The sequence below is a fragment of the Melanotaenia boesemani genome, chromosome 17 (genome assembly GCF_017639745.1).
Source record: "Melanotaenia boesemani isolate fMelBoe1 chromosome 17, fMelBoe1.pri, whole genome shotgun sequence".
In the NCBI taxonomy this organism is placed as follows: Eukaryota; Metazoa; Chordata; class Actinopteri; order Atheriniformes; family Melanotaeniidae; genus Melanotaenia; species Melanotaenia boesemani.
In genome coordinates, this window is record NC_055698.1 from 30,849,722 (window position 1) to 30,858,757 (window position 9,036).

The 9,036-nt window shown below is 37.8% G+C and overlaps 1 long non-coding RNA gene across 1 annotated transcript; it reads right to left on the minus strand.

Annotated features, from left to right (window-relative positions):
• Positions 1-5,141: 5,141 nt before the first annotated feature.
• Positions 5,142-5,822, minus strand: LOC121656604. The gene is made up of 3 exons (XR_006013426.1): positions 5,804-5,822; positions 5,502-5,703; positions 5,142-5,241 (listed from the first exon to the last, which is right to left on the minus strand). It is a non-coding gene; the product is annotated as an uncharacterized LOC121656604 (long non-coding RNA).
• Between the last annotated feature and the right edge of the window lie 3,214 nt (positions 5,823-9,036).

Here is a 9,036-nt window from a genome sequence, read left to right on the forward strand (position 1 = left end):
ATTGGTGACGAGTCGGGTTCGGGAGTCATTCTAACGGGTTAGAGCAGGTATGCGTAGCAAAACGGAACCATGCAGGACTCTGCTCTAAGCAGTTCGGACTTGGTTGACCTGGAACCATTTGACAATAAAATCTGGAACCATCCTGCAACGCGCTCGCTTAGGCGTCCAGTTAAACCGTGTTTATTCAACCAGTCCCTACTTCATTGCATTCATTCTTTCCTCATAGCCTACGTGCACATTTTTTTTCAAGATTGTTTATGTCAGTTTTGATTTGGAAAATGAAAAAGGAGTCTTTGCGCAGAACTTATAACATTATTCTAATCTTACCACTTGCCTATTTTATTATTGTGTATTTTTGTAATAACATGTAAATTCACTGCATAGGAACCAACTAGTCTACTGAATTTTGTGTGACAACACTAACAGAACTGTTTTGACAATGAAACAATTACAAAACTGCGGCTCATTTACTTATCAATCCATAGTCAAAGTGGTGGTGGAGGAGCCTTGGAGATGGTAATTTTATGGAGCAAGTGCGAATGTTGAGGAATTTAGCCTATGTTCAAGTTGTGGGCTGCATACCTTTCAGAATGATAATAAACAGAACAAGACACACCAAACCAGGAGCTAAGACCACCGAAGTTCAGCATCATGCTTATCTATCTTTGGCGTTTTTACACCAACATTTTTATACACTGGATAATGATAATAATTATCGATTAAAGTCACGGATAAAACTGCTGTTGTTAAAACTACATCTCCCATTATGGCCTCCACACCCATCTCTTACAAAATCTAAAATGTAAAACAAAAAAACAACAAACAAAAAATCTGGATCACTGTAGAAATATCTTTATTCATTGCTGATCATCTGGCCATGGAAGCGTTTTTTCTCCATCTGACAACGGATTCGGCCTACAGCTTCTCACTCAGGCTATTTTATTCATTTCAATTTTTCGTTTTGTTATTGTTTCATGATAACAAATAAACATCAGCAGAACCATTATTTACCACTGTGACCCCCTTCATTATCAATAATAAACCTCAAAACCTTTGACAGTCCTGAGATAAGTCTGTTGCTTGTCATTTCAGATGGCAAAATGCAGGACAATGAGGAAAATCATCAGAATTTGGAATTGGGAACAAATATTTTCCACCCTGTTATATTCTGTTCCACTCTGTTATGTTCCATTCCACCCTGTTAGTAAGGTGTTTTTTAATTTTTTTTTTTTTTTTACTAAAAACATTGAGGACTGTGAACCTTGTTGCACCATATTAGGAAGTGAGGAACATTAAATTGATTTTGCTTTTCTGTTCCCAGGTCAAAAGGAATGTAATTATCTCTCATTTGAAATACTTGATTATGCTTTCCTTTTGGCCTTTGTGGAAACAGAAACGTGATAATCTCTCACTTGAAAGCAAGCTGGGCGTACAATAGTGTGATGACGATGAAAACTCACATGACCAATGCTCAATAAAGGGTACATGAAAATGTGAGAAATGGTCAAAAGCACATATACCGTTTGTGGTGAGTGAAACTATACAGCACAGTCCACAAGGCTCTTTTCAAGCACACTCCTCCCCCCAAGGAGTATGCTTGAACAGCTAACGGCAGGTAATGGCTGTGTTTACAAATGTAAAGGTGCTAATTGTTGGCCATTGAATTGTTAATTTCAAACCGGGCAGCCTTTTGGTTGTACTCTGGGCATGGTAGAGGGATAAGAAATCTCTGGGTTTTCTAGTGTTAAACACTGGAAGCGCCGCCAGCGGTCTTTTGATGACCGCCAGTCACGCTATCATGCTTATAGTGTATTAAAAACTAAACGGCTGAACCTGGTATTTTAGGACTTTTATTAGATAGTTGTTGTCTATAGTTTTACCTGCTTACTTGTTTGGAAAAGTAAACACATCAATATTTACGAGCAGTTTAACACGTCTAAACTTCCACAGAGCCGCTCAGGGAGACTCTTTCTCAGCCAAACTGTCGTATATCACAAGGCTATGGAGTTGTAATAAATGCCCGCCCTACTCTGCTTCTGATTGGCTGTAAGATCACAAACCCTGTGTGCTGATAGGCTGCTGGTTCCTGTCATTCCTACCAGCCTTTGCGCATGTGCCTGCTTCAGACAGCAGGCAGGCGGCTGTCCCACCGCTGAGACACAGCTGTATGACGTTTTATCACGTTTTATCACTAGATCGCTATGAATAAAATCCAGGGACACTTCATTTCACAGTATAAACCATTTATTTACTTATCTATGGAAGATTTATGAAAAAAAAACTACTTAGGATAATAGCACTTTGAGGCCTAATTCAGAATATAGGTTGGGCTGGGTCCGGACTTTTGTGATCCCTGCTTTACACATTATCAGTATTATGTTATTTTTACCTGCCGATATTACGTTATGATTTTGTCAATATTCAGTTATGCAGCAGCTGTATCAACCCCCACTGTGAATAACTTACGTTGCAGTCAAATGACCGCTGGCAGCGCTCCTCGGGATGTTTAGAAAGCTCGCTGCTAGTGACATTCACCTCTTAGCCAACTTGAGGAGGTTGTGCTTTGCCTCATAACACCATTAGCTACACATGTCGGCTTTTTTGATACATTTATTTGACGCCATTTTCAAATCAAATCATTTTTTAAATGTTGGCAAAAATGCAACAAATGAGCGACACAGCTCATTATAAACTGTTTAGAGAGCAGCAATATCAAATCACTGCTCCTCCCCGTGGACAAAAGAGGGATTGCAGCTGTTTTTTTACTTGGGCTGCTTAGGGGCAGAGCCTCGCTGACGACGTCATTGCGGGGGATTACATTACCCCCACAGACCTGTGAAGGATCGGCCAAGGATCAGTCAAGGACCAGTCAAGGACCAGTCAAGGACCCATCATGGAAACAGGGGAACTTTTAAACCGCTACTACTGTAAATGTCTTTTGCTTTATCATCCACTCAGGGTCAAACAAGAAACAGTTACATACATCATCTGTGAGCCAAGGATATGTGCCCTCAAAGATATCTTCCAGAAGAGGCCTGAGGCAACGACTTTCCAGATCCCTCATGTAGACAAAAGCATTGTCCAATTTCACGAGTGCGTAATCTGTCTCAGGTCCTTGGTAGACTTCAACCAGTTTTGTCTAGTCGATTAGACACTGTTAATTAGCAGCGTTAAAAAAGGATGGCGACAACAGAAAGGTCTTACATTTTTGTAAAAGTGGAAGTTATATGTAAGAAATGTGAGACAAATCAAAGATAAAGTTGTAAACAACATGATCAAACATATGGGGAAGCATGTATTTTAGGGGTGTTGTGACACAACACATTTTGTCCATATGAAAATATGTCTGAAGTGTACAGTTACAGTTCATTCTTGACCCACTCACATGTGTTTTAAATTATTAGCAGCAAAGTTTGTTGTTGCTAATCTGTAAGGCAAAAAAATGACCTTTAGGTCCTGAATGTGGAAGAGGCTCATTGAGAAACCCACTCCTTGTGGTTTTGGTGCCTCTTCCTCCTTGAACTTTATTTCAGGGTTGAGTACATGTAGCACTGTTTCTGAATGGTACAATCACAAAATAGATACACATGGTCAATAATCTAGGAATTAATTTCTCACAAGCACAGTCACACTTACAAAAGATCTCTGAAACAAAAATTTGCCTAGAATTACCTGCTGTTTGGAGGAGCAGTCGCCCATCTGCACCAATGTGTGTAGTGACATCTGTTTGTTTTTTATCTGTTTAATAAATGTTTGGTTTATCTGCTCATTTTGTAAATGAAACACTAAACGTAAACAAAATAAAAAACGTGATTCCTTACGCTGGCAAAGGAAGTATCTGTCATAAGACAGTTCCCTATTCTTCTGCTCAGCCTCAGAGGAAATAACAAAAGCCAGGTCTGGTGCAATGTCAAGGCCTCTAAGAAGCTCCTCAGGCCTTTTTTGATTCTTTTGATGGAATCTGTCATAGAGTGAGTAGTGAGGACAGGTTGTGTCTGGGGCGTGCCTTCGGAACTGCAGGGTTTTGACCCAAGGCAGCTCAACTCTCAGTGTTTTCTGTAGCACAGCAACAATGTTCTCAGGAGAGGGTTCACAGATTTTCCATCGTTAGGCTGGAAAAACATCTGCCTTGTCCTATTGTTGGTGTGCTTTGCCACACAACCAGCAATGTCTGAAACATAAATGTTTGGGGGATGGGCAAAACTTAGGAGCCCATCTGCATGATCCCGGGTACTCTCTTGCCATAGCAGAGGGGAGTGATAGTAGGTGACGGCATGAGTGCAGCCCATGTGCAGCACGCCACCTACACAGACACAATAGGGATTTAAGGAACATGAATATTTTTTAGAATGCAGTTCAATAACATAATTTTTTGGGGCTTAAAAAAAAGGCAAATACTTGTTGAACTAAAATTTTCTACAATAAGTTAAATTGGATTCATTCTTTATCCCTACATTTTCTTTGTAGTTGATAGTTTTATAAGAACAAAAACTATCTCAAACTAATCTATATGCTAATGCTGAAACTCTATGCATACCTCCAGTTTTCTGCAGCTTAACAAACATCTTAGGATAGACATCCTTGTACAGAAGCATTTCCTGCAGACGGTTGATCAAGTCAGCCTCTGTTCCAGCCGAGGAAACTCCAAGATCTGAGCAGGCTTTCACCAAATCAGCTTTGGAGGGCTGCAAAAAGTAGAGAAAACAAAGTAATTCTAGAGCATGTAAAAAGAGAATCTGTATGAGCACAAATCTGCTTGCTTGAGAAACTGGGATTTATACAGATAAAATAATACCCTCTTGGATTCCACTAGACGTAGGAGCTCATCTTCATTCACGCCTTGGTCTTCTTTGGATTTTGAACCCACAGTAACATTATGAGTGAGGCCTTTAAGTAGCTCAGTTTTTGGAACTATATCACCAATCCGGCTGTGTGCTCCAATCCACGGGTAAAATTAGAATGGTCCAGTTTCTCCGAAAATGGGTTTTGTGCGTTCAAGTCTTTATTTATATAAAAAGAAAGATACAATATATTGGCTCATAAATGTTTTATGATTATTAATGTTGTTAGATTGCTTTACTTAAAAAAAGAGCCTTTGTTAAAGAATTATACTTTCAAACAAACCTTCATAGATTCCACTTGCCAAGATCTCCCTTTCCAGCCGGTCCCATTTCTGTCTGATGTTGACTGTGAGGTCAACCTCCGCCACATCTTCTGACACTGGCCTCTTCAAAAGACTTACTAACAGCGAAATAGAATTTTTAGTGTTTTAAAAGCATTAACATTGAATTAAAAAAAAAGCTTGGCCTAATTCCATAAACTACATCAATGCAAATACTTACATTTATGCAATGCACATTTACATATTCAGTTTGTGTGCATGCATGTGATGTAGGGTTTGCTAATTTTATGCCACATTCAACTAGTAAAATAAAACTACTGTCAAATCTTTTTCCTATGTGTTTTCTTTCTTCAGTGAAAGAAAATTTGTACGTACTTACCAGGCAAGTCAAATTAAACCTTCCAGTTGGCATCTGAAATGAGAATAGCTGGGTTGTGGCCACATCTGACGCATGAAAAGTTGTAGTCATATGCTGTGAGAGCAGAATGGTGGAAAAAAGCCTTTCTTATAGTGTTATGGTGGATAGTTGTGTTCAGCTGAAGCTCCATGGCTTTTAGGAATCTTCCTATGGCAGTGTGACTCTGTTGGACAGTGAGAAAATTATGGTAAAACAAACAAAAGATTATTTATATGAATGAATATAGAAAGAATATTGATGATTTTAAAACCCAGTGTAATCACCTTTAGTAAATTAGTCAGGAATAAGCAAAGCTGCAAAGTCAAAATCACTCTGTTGTTGTAGTTGTGGAAACCTGTTGTGTAATCTTGAAACATTACTGGTGTGTCACAGACTGGGCAGGTTTTCTTGTAAACATGGACATCTGAGGAGAAAAGAATGTAGATGCCTCTTTAATGACTTTGCACAAAAAATACATTTGCAATTTCATAAATTATACCATGAACACAGTTTTATTACATTTTATACTATAAAGATGTGCTAAAAATGCCAAGAAATATACTATTTGTTGAAGCGCTATGAGAAAGACAAAACACCGACAGACCTTTGTGAATTGCTAGAATCCCATATATAGTTCACCTTTTTTTTCACCAGTTCTTCTGCAGGACAATCTAGGTGGTGTCGGGCCAGGGCAGTATGGACATGATGTCTCTTCAGGAGAAAGTTTTAAGAGGATGTCTGGTGGTTTTAAAGGCCTGTCCTCTGGAAGTTGAGGCGGTATTCTTTTAGCCCTGAGCATATATTCCACCATGGCTTTAATTTGCATGGAGGCGATATGTGTTTTTCTCTGGAGTGGTTCACATTCCATGAGTTCAGCATCACTCCCTCATCTTCAGCGTCTGACGGCATGACAGCATCACAGTCATTCTTCAACAACTCTGGTCTCTCTTGAAAGATCCAGCTCATTGAGAGGTATATATGGACACACATTCTCTTTTTGGTTGCTTTGCAGCGGCACATCCACATACAACTGGCAAGGTCAAAAGTAACTCTGACCCTGCCAAAAACACACCAGCTTTCCAATTGTCCAGTGTAAACTGAGAAATACACTTTCTTGTCAGAGTAACCATGTTCTTAAAAAAAACAGGAAACACTGCAGCTGTATTGTCCTTGGCAGCTTTGGCATGCATCTCACAGCATTGGTCTTTTGTGTGGTTGGAAATTGAACCCTTCTCAAGCATGTCATCTACAGATAGCATGTTTATCACCAAATACAGCACCAAATCCCAAAGCTGTTCTCACAAACAGCGACATATTTTATTTCCTTACCCTTTTGTGGTCATTTTCAGTCTGTTTACATTGTTCTTCGACCAAAACTCACAGCGTAGTAATCCATAATGGTGAAACTGCGTCATGCGCTAACATGTCATATGCTCCCATTCACAGCCATTTTGTTGTCTTGTTGTGGGTCTTGGCAGTGTAAATAAAGTTTGGTCGAATTCTACATCTTACAAGCTTTCCGACGATATCTTACACTTGAACGACACTTTATCTGTCAGGTATAAATACTTGCGCGTAAACAAAGGAGCATTATTGCCATTTTGCTGCAGTTACGCACGTGGGCGCACCGGAAAGAGCGAATATCGAACAGCGTTCATTTCTTTGCTTTATTATAACTTTTTATCCATTTAGAACGAAGGATAAAAGCCATGAACATGTCCAAGAAATTACAAAGAACCAAATACACCGTGTTAGAAGTTCTGGAGGAAATACAGACACAGCACAATTTGGCACAGTTTGCGTATCCAAGTGGCCAAAGAGAAAGTCCGCCTGGTACTATCCACACTAAAACCTGCATGAAAGCTATGAGCTTTGTTCTTTTCTCATGAAACCTTGTACAGTTGTAGTCAGGGAGTTGCTGAATCCATGCAGTGGTATCTTTATGCACAGAATGACTTCTGTCATGATGTTTTCATCGGTGTACAAAAATACAAAAAACAAATTGCCGAGGATATATTTTTTTTTACCAATGTTTCATGACAATTTGCACAGGCATATTAACATTCACAATGTTTCTGACACTGGATTTATATTCCACAGGGTCTTACCTATCCATTGAGACCACGCTTATGCATATTGACCTGAAAATTACAGAGTTATTGTTGATTTAATTTGGGTAGGTCTGTTCAGGTAAACCACACCTCCAAAAACCCTCGGGCTTAAAGGGTTAATCCCATTTGGTTAATTAGGCATTTCTCTTGACGTAGCACGCACAGTTTCCCCATTTAACGACAAATATGGTTTATAGTCCATGTTTTAACCACAAAATGTATTACGTTTTGTTTTGTAATTAGTTTTTTAAAAACTAATTTAATGTTCTTTTGTACAGTGTCCTTGGGTGTTTTGAAAGGCGCTTTTATATCAAATGTTTATTATTATTATTATTATTATTATTATGTTATAACGTAATAAGTTTCACGTTTTTACAATAAAACTATCACTTTATAACGCAATAAGGTCTCATTTTGTTTTATTTGGGTAAGAGCTCCACGCTTCTGTAATTTCTATAGTTTCCCAATAAAATAATAATATTGACATCAGAGAAATTTAATTTTAGGTTTATAAGTAGACATAAGTAGACATAATGTCAAAAGCCTAAAGGACTGAATTTCTTTAGTAACCCAGAAACTGTTTGACAGAGGGCAGGACAAAAAAAAAAGCTCTAAGGAGTCTACTGCAACCTTACAGAAAGAGCATGGGTTCACCTTAAATTATTTAAAATGTCTGAAACAGGATAGGTGTTTTTTTTTTTGTTTTTTTTTATCATTTTAAAATGTGTTTCCTTGACTTTGGGTCTTACAGGGCATTCTATAAAATTAGACTGGGTTTTATCACTGAAAAATGTTTAGAATCTGCTGTTTGTCTGACGTGTTGATCATAATTATGGAATATCTTAGATTTAAACAATGTAGTAATCAATTTTAAAAAATGAAATCAATCCTACAGTTAAACTTGGTTTCAGAAGAGAATATTGAAAACCATTGTGTAAGACAATAAGAAGGGGTACAGGAATGGTTTGCAAACCTTTATGATGTCTATTTTAGGAAAATAAAAATATATTTAGCGGAAAAATGTTGCAAAAAATATTTCCATTTATGTCCAGAAAGTCCATTACAAAGACAATGCCTTTTTCATATCAATTCTGTTTAAATATTGGCTTCCTATTAATGGTTATCACTCTATTATTCCATAAAGTGGAAGCATGGGGATAGAGGTTGTGTGAAAATTTGTAAAAAAAAAAAAAAATTATAAGAATTTTAATGATACCTACCAGTGACTTAAAATCTAATGCTCTAATACTTCATTTTTCATATTTTACCAAAGGTCTTTTTTATTTATGATGAATTTTGTTCTTCCATTACAAATGTAAAAAAAGAAAGAAAAATAATAAAACTAGCTCTCTTATATTGGTATCTGAAATGTATAGTATGTAGCTATCACTGACTTAAATGGCTCC